Genomic DNA, 17,973 nt, shown 5'->3' with positions numbered 1-17,973 from the left:
TCAAATTCCTAACATCATATTACTCGAAGATACGATACCCTCAACTTGCAAGCCTAACGAGGCCGAGGAAAATCCGGCAATTACCGCCCCCACAAATCCCAAATGTCAAACAGGCTAATGATAACGACCATATGCACAAAGAACCACCCCTCTTTCATATAAAAACAAAGGCAATACTCGAGCGATTAAAGATCAAAAGATGCAAATCAGGTCATATAGACAACAACAAAGCAAAGAATACACCCACTACCATCTGAACGAACAGCTACGTTCATATAAAGCGAAACACAGAGATATACATAAGAACACATATCCAAAAGAAACCAAAGTATCCAGTAACTACACTCAAACCAATCGGCCCCACATTTCTACAAAAAACCCAAAATCCCAAAAGTCCTCCTTTGGCTCGAGTAGACAGGACAACCGGCGGACTTTCCCACCAAAAGCCAACACTAATAACAGCGCTAACCGCCGGAAATCTGATCGCAGAAACAGGCCTCCTTTTCACCGGAGATTGACAAACCATACACCGGCCAAATATCGGACACGTGTAAACAGCCCACCACCATATCAGGTAAAACACCTAAGGAAGTTACCATCGTACCAATCACATTGCCTAAACAAACCACTTACCTACCAGTCATTGGGCCAGAACCAATTCCCGCCTTTCCATGTACACCACCCACAGCAGTCAACTCTGAGCCAACGTCCCCAATCACCCATTTACAAACAATACTTCCGCCAAGCCTACCAACCCATCAATCGTACTGTAGACCAGAATGGAACATGGGTCTAGATAACGATGCATGCCACGTCGATCCCTCACGAAATCCTGATAAAGTCTATCCGATACCTGTGAGGATTACGAATCACAATGTTAAATTAATTAACAAACGAAATACCAAGCAAAACAAGCTTTTACGAAATCCCAATATGATCGACATTCCTACCACTGAAGGCAGGTCTTGGAATGAACACTCGACCCTGAAAGACCTTAGTATAGAACGGGACACTCCGCAAAATTATAACATTTCAAAGTCCCCCCATTTCCGTCTGGTACACTTAAATATAAGGTCTCTACGAAATACCTCCCATTGGATCCAATTCGCCGAATTTGTTTCAAAGACAAGGATTGAGGCAATAACATTATCAGAGACTTGGTTAAACACAACCATACCAAATGCCGAGATCAACTTGGAGGGCTATAAAATTATCGCCAAGACCGCCTCCACAAAAGAGGAGGAGGGGTAGCTGCGTACATTCGGAGTGATATTAAGGTCACCGTACTGAAGGAAATATCATCAGTTTCCACCGATTACTTCCAGCAGCTTTGGCTCAAACTTCAGACTAAAAAGTTAAGATCTATCCTGCTCTGTGTATCATATAGACCACCAGACTGCCCGCCGTCCTGCCTAGAAAACAACCTAAAAGCAAGTTATATGCAAGCCGCCATGCAGGACAAACCCATATTTATTTTGGGAGACCTCAATTGCAACACCATGAAGGTCACCGCTGAGACCACAGCATTGGAAAACTTCATGTACGAGATGAACTTAAAGCAATTGATCACTTCACCAACCAGGATCACAAACACTTGTGAATCACTAATCGACGTAATCATAACTTCATCACCCAACCTTGTCCATCAAAGTGGTGTTATGGACACACTCATAAGCGACCACCTACCAGTATACACCGCGTTAAACATGAAACTTCCTAAGCCATCAGTACAGAGCATCCTGACGCGAAGCTATAAAAGCTATGATAGTTCAAAGTTCATTACCCATCTTGGTACAAGATCACAAGAACTCATTTCTATCTTTTTCGATTCCAATGTCAATTCAAAACTCAGAAAACTTAATGATGTCCTCTCTACTACTTTGGCTGTCCATGCTCCAATTAAAGAGGTCAAGATTCGACGTCGATCCTGTCCATTTGTTACTGCTGACATCAAAAAACAAATGATCTACAGAGACCAGCTACATCGTCGATACAAACAGACACGAGAAATGGAGGACTGGAAGAACTTTAAAACAGTCCAAAAATCAATCAAATCCACCTTAAAAGTCGCAGAGAAAGACTACGTCCGCACTGAAGTTAATACACATAAAGACAAACCTGGGTCACTTTGGAAAGTAATTCATAGCCGCATTCCGTCTAGAGACAAAACAACCCCAATATACAGCAAAAACCAGGAAGAGGTTGCCAACGATTTTAACAGTTTTTTCCAGTCAGTAGGGATAACAGCCGCCGAAACAGCTACGCAACTGGCCTTAGATAATAACATCAATATATCTTCCATGTCTGCCTGTGAAATCAAGAACCTACAATGTCCGATCGAAGAGTCATTCCACTTCATACCTGTTACCTGTGCGGAAATTGAACGCATACTAACATCTATGCCATCAAATAAATCACCAGGTCCCGACAAAATCAGTATGAGAACTATTAAAGACTGCCTCCAAGTAATCTTAGGCCCCCTGACGGATATCATCAACAGTTCATTTACAACTAATACGTTTCCAGAAGCCTGGAAAATAGCAGAAATCATACCAATATTAAAAGAAGGGGATCACGAAATAGCCTCCAACAACCGTCCCCTCTCAATGCTCAATGTAATCTCGAAGGTATGTGAGAAAGCGGCCTTAAATCAATTCACGAGTTTTTTAAACCGGACCGGCCACCTTACGGCACACCAGAGTGGAAACAGAAAGTACCATTCAACGGAAACCCTCAATATATTAGTAAACGATTTTTTCCTGAACGCAATGGATAACAAAGAGCTATCTGCCCTTATTCTGTTAGATCTGTCCAAAGCCTTCGATAGCATCGACCACACAATATTGCTTCAAAAACTAAGCAATATTGGAGTATCTCGTAAGGCTCTAAATTGGTTTAGAAGCTACCTTTCAGACAGAAAGCAATACGTACGCATTGGCTCTCAGTATCAGAAACTCTTTCAATCACTCATGGCGTCCCACAAGGGGCAATATTGTCACCTCTGTTATTTTGCATCTATATAAACGACCTTCCAACAGCACCAAAAACAGCTAAGTTAGAATCATTTGTGGATGATTCGAAAATATTCATGTCCTTTCCAATCACGAATATAATCGATGCAAAAAGTAACATAGAAGAGGATCTTAAGAGGATTGCAACATGGTGTTTCGCAAATAAGCTGTTAATTAACCCTGAAAAGACAAAATTAATGCTAATAGGCACTCGACAGTTAATCGGAAACCTTACTGAAGGACTGGTTATCTCGTTCCTAGGAAAAGAGATCACACCTTCCTCTTACGCCAAAGACCTAGGGCTATTCATGGACAGTTATTTAAGTTATGATCATCATATACGACACGTCATATCATCTTCAATGGCAAAACTGTACCAAATAAATAGAGTAAAGGACAGCTTCGATAGCGAAACCCTCCACACGATTGTCAATGCCCTAGTGATGAGCAGATTGTATTACTGCTCTACGGTGTGGTCGAATACATCGGCAACAAACATAAAAAAACTCGAAAAAGTACAAAATTTTGCTTGTAGGATCATAACAAATACAAGGAAATACGACCACATAACACCAGTACTACAGGCGATCGGTTGGCTCCCAGTCAAGGAACATTTACAGTACAGAGATACACTAATGGCTTATAAATGCATGAACGAACTTGCACCGCCGTACTTATGTGACCAGTTTTTAAAACGAAATGCAGTTCACAACAAGAACACCCGGAATAAAGACGACCTTGACATTCCCCCATGCAAAACAACATCAGGTCAAAGAAGTTTTTGCTATAGAGCAATAAAAATCTGGAACATTTTAGATAAAGATTTTAAAAAACTACCTTTTAAAACATTTAAGAAGCACTTAAAGAAAAATATGTTAACAAATAACGTTAACGGAAACCTATCTTAGTTAAAGTATTAAAATCTTAGTATAACTATATAACTAGGATTTCTCTTAATTGTAAACATATTTTATAAACATAGCATAGTCAATAACGTAATTGTAGATAGAAATATACCTATTTTTAGCCTTGTTAGTACATACTGAAAAGCCCTATTGGGAGTATGTTTTATGTATAATAATAATAATAATAATAATAATAATAATATATATTACTGTGCCCAAGACGTAATATAACTCGTTAAGTTCCAATACGAATGCCAAAGAAGCAACCCATCATGTAGTCGTGGCCGAGTGGTTAAGGCGACAGACTAGAAATTTGTTGGGATATTCCCGCGCAGGTTCATATCCTGCCGACTACGAATTCTGGGCTGCCCCAATATTCCATAAAACTCAGCATTTATTTTGTATGTAAAGAACTCAGTTTTGATGATTACTTTCGTTCCAGTGAGCTGTGTGAGTGGTTTCACAGGTGAAAAAGAGGTGAAATTTCGTTTGAAACTAATAGACATAATTTTTTGCATTTTTCATGCAGGCACAGCAAATCAAACTAATTGATCTAAATTTTTAATTCTTCATCCATATAATTTTTAATAATATATCCTTTTTACCTGAAGTAGTCAAAATTTATGCATTTTCAACCCGTTACCGAATATTAAGCAAACCTGCTAATTGGTCTTGAATGAAAGCGTAGCTTGCTCGTATGATTTTCGCATCGGGTGCAAAAGGTCACGGGTTCGATTCCCGTGCAAGCCTTGTTGTCCCCTTCCGCTTCAATGGGTTTTGTGTTCTAAAAATTTTGCTGTCGAACATTTTTTGTACTCTCTCACTTAACTTAATGGAATTAACAGCCATATAAAATATAATTTGAGGATTTTTCATCGATATAATTATATCAGCAATGTGAACCAGCATTCTTTACGTCTGCCTCCTTAGCTCAGTGGTAAGAGCACTGGTCTAGTAAACCAGGGGTCCAGAGTTCGAATCTCTGAAGAGGCTCTTGACAATTTCCACTTAAACCAGGATCTAGTGTATAATGAACTTTCTTCTACAGCTAGCTCATTTTATATAAATTCTAATTCGAAAGCAACAAAAAGCATTAACATACGATACATTAGAGAATATATTTCAAATAACAACTTAACGTCGATAATGAAGAAATCTGAGCCTTTCCTAATAAAATATGATAAACTGAACTTCCGCCAATCATCACCGTGACTTGCACGAGACTTTAATTTATTTCTTAATTTTACTATTTCACCAATCCTAAATACGGTTAGCACATAAACTGAGAAGCTAGGAAGGACTACGAAGTCCAGAGTCACTATATTTACTGTGCCAAGACGTAATATAACTCGTTAAGTTCCAATACGAATGCCAAGAAGCAACCCATCATGTAGTCGTGGCCGAGTGGTTAAGGCGACAGACTAGAAATCTGTTGGGATATTCTCGCGCAGGTTCAATCCTGCCGACTGCGAATTTTGGGCTCCCCCAATATTTCATAAAACTCACCATTTATTTTGTATGTAAAGAACTCAGTTTTGATGATTACTTTCGTTCCAGTGAGCTGTGTGAGTGGTTTCACAGGTGAAAAGAGGTGAAATTTCGTTTGAAACTAATAGACATATTTTTTTGCATTTTTCATGCAGGCACAGCAAATCAAACTAATTGATCTAAATTTTTAATTCTTCATCCATAGAATTTTTAATAATATATCCTTTTTACCTGAAATAGTCAAAATTTATGCATTTTCAACCCGTTACCGAATATTAAGCAACCTGCTAATTTGTCTTGAATAAAGCGTGCTTGCTCGTTGATTTTCGCATCGGGTGCAAAAGGTCACGGGTTCGATTCCGTGCAAGCCTTGTTGTCCCCTTCCGCTTCAATGGGTTTTGTGTTCTAAAAATTTTGCTGTCGAACATTTTTGTACTCTCTCACTTAACTTAATGGAATTAACAGCCATATAAATATAATTTGAGGATTTTTCATCGATATAATTATCAGCAATGTGAACCAGCATTCTTACGTCTGCCTCCTTAGCTCAGTGGTAAGAGCACTGGTCTAGTAAACCAGGGGTCCAGAGTTCGAATCTCTGAAGAGGCTCTTGACAATTTCCACTTAAACCAGGATCTAGTGTATAATGAACTTTCTTCTACAGCTAGCTCATTTTATATAAATTCTAATTCGAAAGCAACAAAAGCATTAACATACGATACATTAGAGAATATATTTCAAATAACAACTTAACGTCGATAATGAAGAAATCTGAGCCTTTCCTAATAAAATATGATAAACTGAACTTCCGCCAATCATCACCGTGACTTGCACGAGACTTTAATTTATTTCTTAATTTTACTATTTCACCAATCCTAAATACGGTTAGCACATAAACTGAGAAGCTAGGCAGGACTACGAAGTCCAGAGTCACTATATACTGTGCCCAAGACGTAATATAACTCGTTAAGTTCCAATACGAATGCCAAAGAAGCAACCCATCATGTAGTCGTGGCCGAGTGGTTAAGGCGACAGACTAGAAATCTGTTGGGATATTCCCGCGCAGGTTCAAATCCTGCCGACTACGAATTTTGGGCTCCCCCAATATTTCATAAAACTCACCATTTATTTTGTATGTAAAGAACTCAGTTTTGATGATTACTTTTGTTCCAGTGAGCTGTGTGAGTGGTTTCACAGGTGAAAAAGAGGTGAAATTTCGTTTGAAACTAATAGACATATTTTTTTGCATTTTTCATGCAGGCACAGCAAATCAAACTAATTGATCTAAATTTTTAATTCTTCATCCATAGAATTTTTAATAATATATCCTTTTTACCTGAAATAGTCAAAATTTATGCATTTTCAACCCGTTACCGAATATTAAGCAAACCTGCTAATTGGTCTTGAATGAAAGCGTAGCTTGCTCGTATGATTTTCGCATCGGGTGCAAAAGGTCACGGGTTCGATTCCCGTGCAAGCCTTGTTGTCCCCTTCCGCTTCGATGGGTTTTGTGTTCTAAAAATTTTGCTGTCGAACATTTTTTGTACTCTCTCACTTAACTTAATGGAATTAACAGCCATATAAAAATATAATTTGAGGATTTTTCATCGATATAATTATATCAGCAATGTGAACCAGCATTCGTTACGTCTGCGTCCTTAGCTCAGTGGTAAGAGCACTGGTCTAGTAAACCAGGGGTCCAGAGTTCGAATCTCTGAAGAGGCTCTTGACAATTTCCACTTAAACCAGGACCCAGCGTATAATGAACTTTCTTATACAGCTAGCTCATTTTATATAAATTCTAATTCGAAAGCAACAAAAAGCATTAACATACGATACATTAGAGAATATATTTCAAACAACAACCTAACGTCGATAATGAAGGAATCTGAGCCTTTCCTAATAAGATATGATAAACTGAACTTCCGCCAATCATCACCGTGACTTGCACGAGACTTTAATTTATTTCTTAATTTTACTATTTCACCAATCCTAAATACGGTTAGCACATAAACTGAGAAGCTAGGCAGGACTACGAAGTCCAGAGTCACTATATATTACTGTGCCCAAGACGTAATATAACTCGTTAAGTTCGAATACGAATGCCAAAGAAGCAACCCATCATGTAGTCGTAGCCGAGTGGTTAAGGCGACAGACTAGAAATCTGTTGGGATATTCCCGCGCAGGTTCAAATCCTGCCGACTACGAATTCTGGGCTGCCCCAATATTCCATAAAACTCACCATTTTTATTGTATGTAAAGAACTCAGTTTTGATGATTACTTTCGTTCCAGTGAGCTGTGTGAGTGGTTTCACAGGTGAAAAAGAGGTGAAATTTCGTTTGAAACTAATAGACATATTTTTTTGCATTTTTCATGCAGGCACAGCAAATCAAACTAATTGATCTAAATTTTTAATTCTTCATCCATATAATTTTTAATAATATATCCTTTTTACCTGAAGTAGTCAAAATTTATGCATTTTCAACCCGTTACCGAATATTAAGAAACCTGCTAATTGGTCTTGAATGAAAGCGTAGCTTGCTCGTATGATTTTCGCATCGGGTGCAAAAGGTCACCGGTTCGATTCCCGTGCAAGCCTTGTTGTCCCCTTCCGCTTCAATGGGTTTTGTGTTCTAAAAATTTTGCTGTCGAACATTTTTTGTACTCTCTCACTTAACTTAATGGAATTAACAGCCATATAAAAATATAATTTGAGGATTTTTCATCGATATAATTATATCAGCAATGTGAACCAGCATTCTTTACGTCTGCCTCCTTAGCTCAGTGGTAAGAGCACTGGTCTAGTAAACCAGGGGTCCAGAGTTCGAATCTCTGAAGAGGCTCTTGACAATTTCCACTTAAACCAGGATCTAGTGTATAATGAACTTTCTTCTACAGCTAGCTCATTTTATATTTCTAATTCGAAAGCAACAAAAAGCATTAACATACGATACATTAGAGAATATATTTCAAATAACAACTTAACGTCGATAATGAAGAAATCTGAGCCTTTCCTAATAAAATATGATAAACTGAACTTCCGCCAGTCATCACCGTGACTTGCACGAGACTTTAATTTATTTCTTAATTTTACTATTTCACCAATCCTAAATACGGTTAGCACATAAACTGAGAAGCTAGGCAGGACTACGAAGTCCAGAGTCACTATATATTACTGTGCCCAAGACGTAATATAACTCGTTAAGTTCCAATACGAATGCCAAAAAAGCAACCCATCATGTAGTCGTGGCCGAGTGGTTAAGGCGACAGACTAGAAATCTGTTGGGATATTCTCGCGCAGGTTCAAATCCTGCCGACTACGAATTTTGGGCTCCTCCAATATTTCATAAAACTCACCATTTATTTTTTATGTAAAGAACTCAGTTTTGATGATTACTTTCGTTCCAGTGAGCTGTGTGAGTGGTTTCACAGGTGAAAAAGAGGTGAAATTTCGTTTGAAACTAATAGACATATTTTTTTGCATTTTTCATGCAGGCACAGAAATCAAACTAATTGATCTAAATTTTTTATTCTTCATCCATAGAATTTTTAATAATATATCCTTTTTACCTAAAATAGTCAAAATTTATGCATTTTCAACCCGTTACCGAATATTAAGCAAACCTGCTAATTGGTCTTGAATGAAAGCGTAGCTTGCTCGTATGATTTTCGCATCGGGTGCAAAAGGTCACGGGTTCGATTCCCGTGCAAGCCTTGTTGTCCCCTTCCGCTTCAATGGGTTTTGTGTTCTAAAAATTTTGCTGTCGAACATTTTTTGTACTCTCTCACTTAACTTAATGGAACTAACAGCCATATAAAAATATAATTTGAGGATTTTTCATCGATATAATTATATCAGCAATGTGAACCAGCATTCTTTACGTCTGCGTCCTTAGCTCAGTGGTAAGAGCACTGGTCTAGTAAACCAGGGGTCCAGAGTTCGAATCTCTGAAGAGGCTCTTGACAATTTCCACTTAAACCAGGATCTAGTGTATAATGAACTTTTTCTACAGCTAGCTCATTTTTATATAAATTCTAATTCGAAAGCAACAAAAAGCATTAACATACGATACATTAGAGAATATATTTCAAATAACAACTTAACGTCGATAATGAAGGAATCTGAGCCTTTCCTAATAAAATATGATAAACTGAACTTCCGCCAATCATCACCGTGACTTGCACGAGACTTTAATTTATATCTTAATTTTACTATTTCACCAATCCTAAATACGGTTAGCACATAAACTGAGAAGCTAGGCAGGACTACGAAGTCCAGAGTCACTATATATTACTGTGCCCAAGACGTAATATAACTCGTTAAGTTCCAATACGAATGCCAAAGAAGCAACCCATCATGTAGTCGTGGCCGAGTGGTTAAGGCGACAGATTAGAAATCTGTTGGGATATTCCCGCGCAGGTTCAAATCCTGCCGACTACGAATTTTGGGCTCCCCCAATATTTCATAAAACTCACCATTTATTTTGTATGTAAAGAACTCAGTTTTGATGATTACTTTTGTTCCAGTGCAGGGGCGCCGGAATATCGATAATAACGGGGGCAGATATTCATATATTCGTGTTCTGCATTATTAACTCCTTTTGAAATTGATTGTTTTAACGATCTGCGAACACGACTATATGAATATCTGCCCCCGTTATTATCGATATTCCGGCGCCCCTGTTCCAGTGAGCTGTGTGAGTGGTTTCACAGGTGAAAAAGAGGTGAAATTTCGTTTGAAACTAATAGACATATTTTTTGCATTTTTCATGCAGGCACAGCAAATCAAACTAATTGATCTAAATTTTTAATTCTTCATCCATAGAATTTTTAATAATATATCCTTTTTACCTGAAATAGTCAAAATTTATGCATTTTCAACCCGTTACCGAATATTAAGCAAACCTGCTAATTGGTCTTGAATGAAAGCGTAGCTTGCTCGTATGATTTTCGCATCGGGTGCAAAAGGTCACGGGTTCGATTCCCGTGCAAGCCTTGTTGTCCCCTTCCGCTTCGATGGGTTTTGTGTTCTAAAAATTTTGCTGTCGAACATTTTTTGTACTCTCTCACTTAACTTAATGGAATTAACAGCCATATAAAAATATAATTTGAGGATTTTTCATCGATATAATTATATCAGCAATGTGAACCAGCATTCTTTACGTCTGCGTCCTTAGCTCAGTGGTAAGAGCACTGGTCTTGTAAACCAGGGGTCCAGAGTTCGAATCTCTGAAGAGGCTCTTGACAATTTCCACTTAAACCAGGATCTAGTGTATAATGAACTTTCTTATACAGCTAGCTCATTTTATATAAATTCTAATTCGAAAGCAACAAAAAGCATTAACATACGATACATTAGAGAATATATTTCAAATAACAACCTAACGTCGATAATGAAGGAATCTGAGCCTTTCCTAATAAGATATGATAAACTGAACTTCCGCCAATCATCACCGTGACTTGCACGAGACTTTAATTTATTTCTTAATTTTACTATTTCACCAATCCTAAATACGGTTAGCACATAAACTGAGAAGCTAGGCAGGACTACGAAGTCCAGAGTCACTATTACTGTGCCCAAGACGTAATATAACTCGTTAAGTTCCAATACGAATGCCAAAGAAGCAACCCATTATGTAGTCGTGGCTGAGTGGTTAAGGCGACAGACTAGAAATCTGTTGGGATATTCCCGCGCAGGTTCAAATCCTGCCGACTATGAATTCTGGGCTGCCCCAATATTCCATAAAACTCACCATTTTTTTTGTATGTAAAGAACTCAGTTTTGATGATTACTTTCGTTCCAGTGAGCTGTGTGAGTGGTTTCACAGGTGAAAAAGAGGTGAAATTTCGTTTGAAACTAATAGACATATTTTTTTTGCATTTTTCATGCAGGCACAGCAAATCAAACTAATTGATCTAAATTTTTAATTCTTCATGCATAGAATTTTTAATAATATATCCTTTTTACCTGAAGTAGTCAAATTTTATGCATTTTCAACCAGTTACCGAATATTAAGCAAACCTGCTAATTGGTCTTGAATGAAAGCGTAGCTTGCTGGTATGATTTTCGCATCGGGTGCAAAAGGTCATGGGTTCGATTCCCGTGCAAGCCTTGTTGTCCCCTTCCGCTTCAATGGGTTTTGTGTTCTAAAAATTTTCCTGTCGAACATTTTTTGTACTCTCTCACTTAACTTAATGGAATTAACAGCCATATAAAAATATAATTTGAGGATTTTTCATCGATATAATTATATCAGCAATGTGAACCAGCATTCTTTACGTCTGCCACCTTAGCTCAGTGGTACGAGCACTGGTCAAGTAAACCAGGGGTCCAGAGTTCGAATCTCTGAAGAGGCTCTTGACAATTTCCGCTTAAACCAGGATCTAGTGTATAATGAACTTTCTTCTACAGCTATAGCTCACTTTATATAAATTCTAACTTCCAATTCAAAGCAACAAAAAGCGTTAACATACGATACATTAGAGAATATATTTCAAATAACAACTTAACGTCGATAATGAAGGAATCTGAGCCTTTCCTAATAAAATATGATAAACTGAACTTCCGCCAATCATCACCGTGACTTGCACGAGTCTTTTATTTATTTCTTAATTTTACTATTTCACCAATCCTAAATACGGTTAGCACATAAACTGAGAAGCTAGGCAGGACTACGAAGTCCAGAGTCACTATATATTACTGTGCCCAAGACGTAATATAACTCGTTAAGTTCCAATACGAATGCCAAAGAAGCAACCCATCATGTAGTCGTGTGGCCGAGTGGTTAAGGCGACAGACTAGAAATCTGTTGGGATATTCCCGCGCAGGTTCAATCCTGCCGACTACGAATTTTGGGCTCCCCCAATATTCATAAAACTCACATTTATTTTGTATGTAAAGAACTCAGTTTTGATGATTACTTTCGTTCCAGTGAGCTGTGTGAGTGGTTTCACAGGTGAAAAAGAGGTGAAATTTCGTTTGAAACTAATAGACATATTTTTTTCCATTTTTCATGCAGGCACGTACAGCAAATCAAACTAATTGATATAAATTTTTAATTCTTCATCCATAGAATTTTAATAATATATCCTTTTTACCTGAAGTAGTCAAAATTTATGCATTTTCAACCCGTTACCGAATATTAAGCAAACCTGCTAATTGGTCTTGAATGAAAGCGTAGCTTGCTCGTATGATTTTCGCATCGGGTGCAAAAGGTCACGGGTTCGATTCCCGTGCAAGCCTTGTTGTCCCCTTCCGCTTCAATGGGTTTTGTGTTCTAAAAATATTGCTGTCGAACATTTTTTGTACTCTCTCACTTAACTTAATGGAATTAACAGCCATATAAAAATATAATTTGAGGATTTTTCATCGATATAATTATATCAGCAATGTCAACCAGCATTCTTTACGTCTGCCTCCTTAGCTCAGTGGTAAGAGCACTGGTCTAGTAAACCAGGGGTCCAGAGTTCGAATCTCTGAAGAGGCTCTTGACAATTTCCACTTAAAGCAGGACCTAGTGTATATTGAACTTTCTTCTACAGCTAGCTCATTTTATATAAATTCTAATTTCAAAGCAACAAAAAGCATTAACATACGATACATTAGAGAATATATTTCAAATAACAACTTAACGTCGATAATGAAGGAATCTGAGCCTTTCCTAATAAAATATGATAAACTGAACTTCCGCCAATCATCACCGTGACTTGCGCGAGACTTTTATTTATTTCTTAATTTTACTAATTCACCAATCCTAAATACGGTTAGCACATAAACTGAGAAGCTAGGCAGGACTACGAAGTCCAGAGTCACTATATATTACTGTGCCCAAGACGTAATATAACTCGTTAAGTTCGAATACGAATGCCAAAGAAGCAACCCATCATGTAGTCGTAGCCGAGTGGTTAAGGCGACAGACTAGAAATCTGTTGGGATATTCCCGCGCAGGTTCAAATCCTGCCGACTACGAATTTTGGGCTCCCCCAATATTCCATAAAACTCAGCATTTATTTTGTATGTAAAGAACTCAGTTTTGATGATTACTTTCATTCCAGTGAGCTGTGTGAGTGGTTTCACAGGTGAAAAAGAGGTGAAATTTCGTTTGAAACTAATAGACATATTTTTTTGCATTTTTCATGCAGGCACAGAAAATCAAACTAATTGATCTAAATTTTTAATTCTTCATCCATAGAATTTTTAGTAATATATCCTTTTTACCTGAAGTAGTCAAAATTTATGCATTTTCAACCCGTTACCGAATATTAAGCAAACCTGCTAATTGGTCTGGAATGAAAGCGTAGCTTGCTGGTATGATTTTCGCATAGGGTGCAAAAGGTCACTGGTTCGATTCCCGTGCAAGCCTTGTTGTCCCCTTCCGCTTCAATGGGTTTTGTGTTCTAAAAATTTTGCTGTCGAACATTTTTTGCACTCTCTCACTTAACTTAATGGAATTAACAGCCATATAAAAATATAAATTGAGGATTTTTCATCGATATAATTATATCAGCAATGTGAACCTGTATTCTTTACGTCTGCCTCCTTAGCTCAATGGTAAGAGCACTGGTCTAGCAAACCAGGGGTCCAGAGTTCGAATCTCTGAAGAGGCTCTTGACAATTTCCACTTAAACCAGGATCTAGTGTATAATGAACTTTCTTCTTCAGCTAGCTCATTTTATATAAATTCTAATTTGAAAGCAACAAAAAGCATTAACATACGATACATTAGAGAATATATTTCAAATAACAACTTAACGTCGATAATGAAGGAATCTGAGCCTTTCCTAATAAAATATGATAAACTGAACTTCCGCCAATCATCATCGTAACTTGCACGAGACTTTTATTTATTTCCTAATTTTACTATTTCACCAATCCTAAAAACGGTTAGCACATAAACTGAGAAGCTAGGCAGGACTACGAAGTCCAGAGTCACTATATATTACTGTGCCCAAGACGTAATATAACTCGTTAAGTTCCAATACGAATGCCAAAGAAGCAACCCATCATGTAGTCGTGGCCGAGTGGTTAAGGCGACAGACTAGAAATCTGTTGGGATATTCCCGTGCAGGTTCAAATCCTGCCGACTACGAATTTTGGGCTCCCCCAATATTTCATAAAACTCAGCATTTATTTTGTATTTAAAGAACTCAGTTTTCATGACTACTTTCGTTCCAGTGAGCTGTGTGAGTGGTTTCACAGGTGAAAAAGAGGTGAAATTTCGTTTGAAACTAATAGACATATTTTTTTGCATTTTTCATGCAGGCACAGCAAATCAAACTAATTAATCTAAATTTTTAATTCTTCATCCATAGAATTTTTAGTAATATATCCTTTTTACCTGAAGTAGTCAAAATTTATGCATTTTCAACCGGTTACCGAATATTAAGCAAACCTGCTAATTGGTCTTGAATGAAAGCGTAGCTTGCTGTTACGATTTTCGCATAGGGTGCAAAAGGTCATGGGTTCGATTCCCGTGCAAGCCTTGTTGTCCCCTTCCGCTTCAATGGGTTTTGTGTTCTAAAAATTTTGCTGTCGAACATTTTTTGTACTCTCTCACTTAACTTAATGGAATTAACAGCCATATAAAAATATAATTTGAGGATTTTTCATCGATATAATTATATCAGCAATGTGAACCAGCATTCTTTACGTCTGCCTCCTTAGCTCAGTGGTAAGAGCACTGGTCTAGTAAACCAGGGGTCCAGAGTTCGAATCTCTGAAGAGGCTCTTGAAAATTTACACTTAAACCAGGATCTAGTGTATAATGAACTTTCTTCTACAGCTAGCTCATTTTATATAAATTCTAATTTGAAAGCAACAAAAAGCATTAACATACGATACATTAGAGAATATATTTCAAATAACAACTTAACGTCGATAATGAAGGAATCTGAGCCTTTCCTAATAAAATATGATAAACTGAACTTCCGCCAATCATCACCGTGACTTGCACGACACTTTTATTTATTTCTCAATTTTACTATTTCACCAATCCTAAATACGGTTAGCACATAAACTGAGAAGCTAGGCAGGACTACGAAGTCCAGAATCACTATATATTACTGTGCCCAAGACGTAATATAACTCGTTAAGTTCCAATACGAATGCCAAAGAAGCAACCCATCATGCAGTATGTAGTCGTGGCCGAGTGGTTAAGGCGACAGACTAGAAATCTGTTGGGATATTCCCGCGCAGGTTCAAATCCTGCCGACTACGAATTTTGGGTTTCCCCAATATTTCATAATACTCAGAATTTATTTTGTATGTAAATGACTCAGTTTTGATAATTACTTTCGTTGCAGTGAATTGTGTGAGTGGTTACACAGGTGGAAAAGAGGTGGAATTTTGTTTGAAACTAATAGACATATTTGTTTCCGTTTTTTTTTTGCAGGCACAGCAAATCAAACTAATTGATCTAAATTTTTAATACTTGCATGATGTATGGAAGTTTTCGTAAAATATCCCTTTTACCTGAAGTAGTCAAAATTTACGCATTTTGAACCCGTTACCGAATATTAAGCAAACCTGCTGATTGGTCTTCAACGAAATCCCCCATTATTACAGGGACCTCTATTTAGAATCAATATTCTTTAAAACTTCACTTTTAATAGATATATGGGATATTTTTAGTGCACCAGGTAACAGAAGTTTCCTAAAGTTTAGTTTTTCATTTAACGCGATGGAGGATTTTTTTTAAATACTGAAAATAAATGAACTATTTTGTCCAGGCGTGGCTTGCTGGTCTAGAGGCATGATTCTCGCTTCGGGTGGGAGAGGTCACGCGTTCGATTCCCGTGCAAGCCCTGTTGTCCCCTTTCGCTTCAAAGCATTCTTTACGTGTGCCTCCTTAGCTCAGTGGTAAGAGCACTGGTCTAGTAGACCAGGGGTCCAGGGTTCGAATCTGTGAAGAGGCTCTTGACAAAGTCCACTTAAACCAGGATCTAGTGTATAATGAACTTTCTTCTACAGCTAGCTCATTTTATATAAATTCTAATTTGAAAGCAACAAAAAGCATTAACATACGATACATTAGAGAATATATTTCAAATAACAACTTAACGTCGATAATGAAGGAATCTGAGCCTTTCCTAATAAAATATGATAAACTGAACTTCCGCCAATCATCACCGTGACTTGCACGAGATTTTTATTTATTTCTTAATTTTACTATTTCACCAATCCTAAGTACGGTTAGCACAAAAACTGTGAAGCTAGGCAGGACTACGAAGTCCAGAGTCACTATATATTACTGTGCCCAAGACGTAATATAACACGTTAAGTTCCAATACGAATCCCAAAGTCGTGGTCGAGTGGTTAAGGCGACAGACTAGAAATCTGTTGCAATATTCCGCCGCAGGTTCAAATCCTGCCGACTGCGAATTTTGGGTTCCCCAATATTTCACAAAACTCAGAATTTATTTTGTATGTAAATGACTCAGTTTTGATAATTACTTTCGTTGCAGTGAGCTGTGTGAGTGGTTTCACAGGTGGAAAAGATATGGAATTTCGTTTGCAAGTATAAAACATATTTGTTTCCGTTTTTCATGCAGGCACAGCAAATCAAACTAATTGATCTAACTTCTTAATACTTCATGTATAGAATTTTTAGTAATGTACCCCTTTTACCTGAAGTAGTCGAAATTTCCGCATTTTGATCCCGTTATTGAGTATTTAAACAAATCTGCTGATTGGTCTTCAACGAAATCCCCAATTGTTACAGGGACCTCTATTCTATTCTTTATAACCTCACTTTTATTAGATAGATGGGATATTTTTTTAGTGAGCCAGTTAGCAGAAATTTTAGTTTTTCATTTTTTTAAATACTGAAAGTTGATAAACTAGTTCGTCCAGGCGTGGCTTGCTGGTCTGGAGGTATGATTTTTGCATCGGGTGCATAAGGTCACGGGTTCGATTCCCGTGCAAGCCTTGTTGTCCCCTTCCGCTTCAATGGGTTTTGTGTTCTAAAAATTTTGCTGTCGAACATTTTTTGTACTCTCTCACTTAACTTAATGGAATTAACAGCCATATAAAAATATAATTTGAGGATTTTTCATCGATATAATTATATCAGCAATGTGAACCAGCATTCTTTACGTCTGCCTCCTTAGCTCAGTGGTAAGAGCACTCGTCTAGTAAACAAGGCGTCCAGAGTTCGAATCTCTAAAGAGGCTCTTGACAAATTCCACTTAAACCAGGATCTAGTGTATAATGAACTTTCTTCTACAGCTAGCTCATTTTATATAAATTCTAATTTGAAAGCAACAAAAAGCATTAACATACGATACATTAGAGAATATATTTCAAATAACAACTTAACGTCGATAATGAAAGAATCTGAGCCTTTCCTAATAAAATATGATAAACTGAACTTCCGCCAATCATCACCGTGACTTGCACGAGACTTTTATTTATTTCTTAATTTTACTATTTCACCAATCCTAAATACGGTTAGCACATAAACTGTCAAGCTAAGCAGGACTACGAAGTCCACAGTCACTATATATTACTGTGCATAAGACGTAATATAACTCGTTAAGTTCCAATACGAATGCCAAAGTCGTGGTCGAG

General features: G+C 37.5%; 16 non-coding genes across 16 annotated transcripts; all 16 read left to right on the top strand.

Moving 5' to 3' along the window:
* The first annotated feature begins 4,190 nt into the window (after window positions 1-4,190).
* On the top strand, window positions 4,191-4,272 carry Trnas-aga. Its single transcript has one exon. It is a non-coding gene; the product is annotated as a tRNA-Ser (tRNA).
* Window positions 4,273-4,836: 564 nt separating this feature from the next.
* On the top strand, window positions 4,837-4,909 carry Trnat-agu. The gene has a single exon. It is a non-coding gene; the product is annotated as a tRNA-Thr (tRNA).
* Window positions 4,910-5,940: 1,031 nt separating this feature from the next.
* Window positions 5,941-6,013, top strand: Trnat-agu. Its single transcript has one exon. It is a non-coding gene; the product is annotated as a tRNA-Thr (tRNA).
* Window positions 6,014-6,409: 396 nt separating this feature from the next.
* On the top strand, window positions 6,410-6,491 carry Trnas-aga. The gene has a single exon. It is a non-coding gene; the product is annotated as a tRNA-Ser (tRNA).
* A 1,038-nt stretch (window positions 6,492-7,529) lies between these two features.
* Window positions 7,530-7,611, top strand: Trnas-aga. Its single transcript has one exon. It is a non-coding gene; the product is annotated as a tRNA-Ser (tRNA).
* A 564-nt stretch (window positions 7,612-8,175) lies between these two features.
* Trnat-agu lies at window positions 8,176-8,248 on the top strand. Its single transcript has one exon. It is a non-coding gene; the product is annotated as a tRNA-Thr (tRNA).
* Window positions 8,249-8,645: 397 nt separating this feature from the next.
* Window positions 8,646-8,727, top strand: Trnas-aga. Its single transcript has one exon. It is a non-coding gene; the product is annotated as a tRNA-Ser (tRNA).
* Window positions 8,728-9,764: 1,037 nt separating this feature from the next.
* On the top strand, window positions 9,765-9,846 carry Trnas-aga. Its single transcript has one exon. It is a non-coding gene; the product is annotated as a tRNA-Ser (tRNA).
* A 726-nt stretch (window positions 9,847-10,572) lies between these two features.
* Window positions 10,573-10,645, top strand: Trnat-ugu. Its single transcript has one exon. It is a non-coding gene; the product is annotated as a tRNA-Thr (tRNA).
* A 396-nt stretch (window positions 10,646-11,041) lies between these two features.
* On the top strand, window positions 11,042-11,123 carry Trnas-aga. The gene has a single exon. It is a non-coding gene; the product is annotated as a tRNA-Ser (tRNA).
* Window positions 11,124-12,819: 1,696 nt separating this feature from the next.
* On the top strand, window positions 12,820-12,892 carry Trnat-agu. Its single transcript has one exon. It is a non-coding gene; the product is annotated as a tRNA-Thr (tRNA).
* A 400-nt stretch (window positions 12,893-13,292) lies between these two features.
* Window positions 13,293-13,374, top strand: Trnas-aga. The gene has a single exon. It is a non-coding gene; the product is annotated as a tRNA-Ser (tRNA).
* A 565-nt stretch (window positions 13,375-13,939) lies between these two features.
* Trnaa-agc lies at window positions 13,940-14,012 on the top strand. The gene has a single exon. It is a non-coding gene; the product is annotated as a tRNA-Ala (tRNA).
* Window positions 14,013-14,412: 400 nt separating this feature from the next.
* Window positions 14,413-14,494, top strand: Trnas-aga. Its single transcript has one exon. It is a non-coding gene; the product is annotated as a tRNA-Ser (tRNA).
* Window positions 14,495-15,059: 565 nt separating this feature from the next.
* On the top strand, window positions 15,060-15,132 carry Trnat-agu. Its single transcript has one exon. It is a non-coding gene; the product is annotated as a tRNA-Thr (tRNA).
* Window positions 15,133-15,539: 407 nt separating this feature from the next.
* Trnas-aga lies at window positions 15,540-15,621 on the top strand. The gene has a single exon. It is a non-coding gene; the product is annotated as a tRNA-Ser (tRNA).
* Window positions 15,622-17,973: the final 2,352 nt, after the last annotated feature.

The sequence above is a fragment of the Dendronephthya gigantea genome, unplaced genomic scaffold, assembly GCF_004324835.1.
Source record: "Dendronephthya gigantea isolate DGI-Jeju-01 unplaced genomic scaffold, DenGig_1.0 000196F, whole genome shotgun sequence".
NCBI classification, from domain to species: domain Eukaryota; kingdom Metazoa; phylum Cnidaria; class Anthozoa; order Malacalcyonacea; family Nephtheidae; genus Dendronephthya; species Dendronephthya gigantea.
This window is presented reverse-complemented; position numbering and strand designations above follow the sequence as displayed.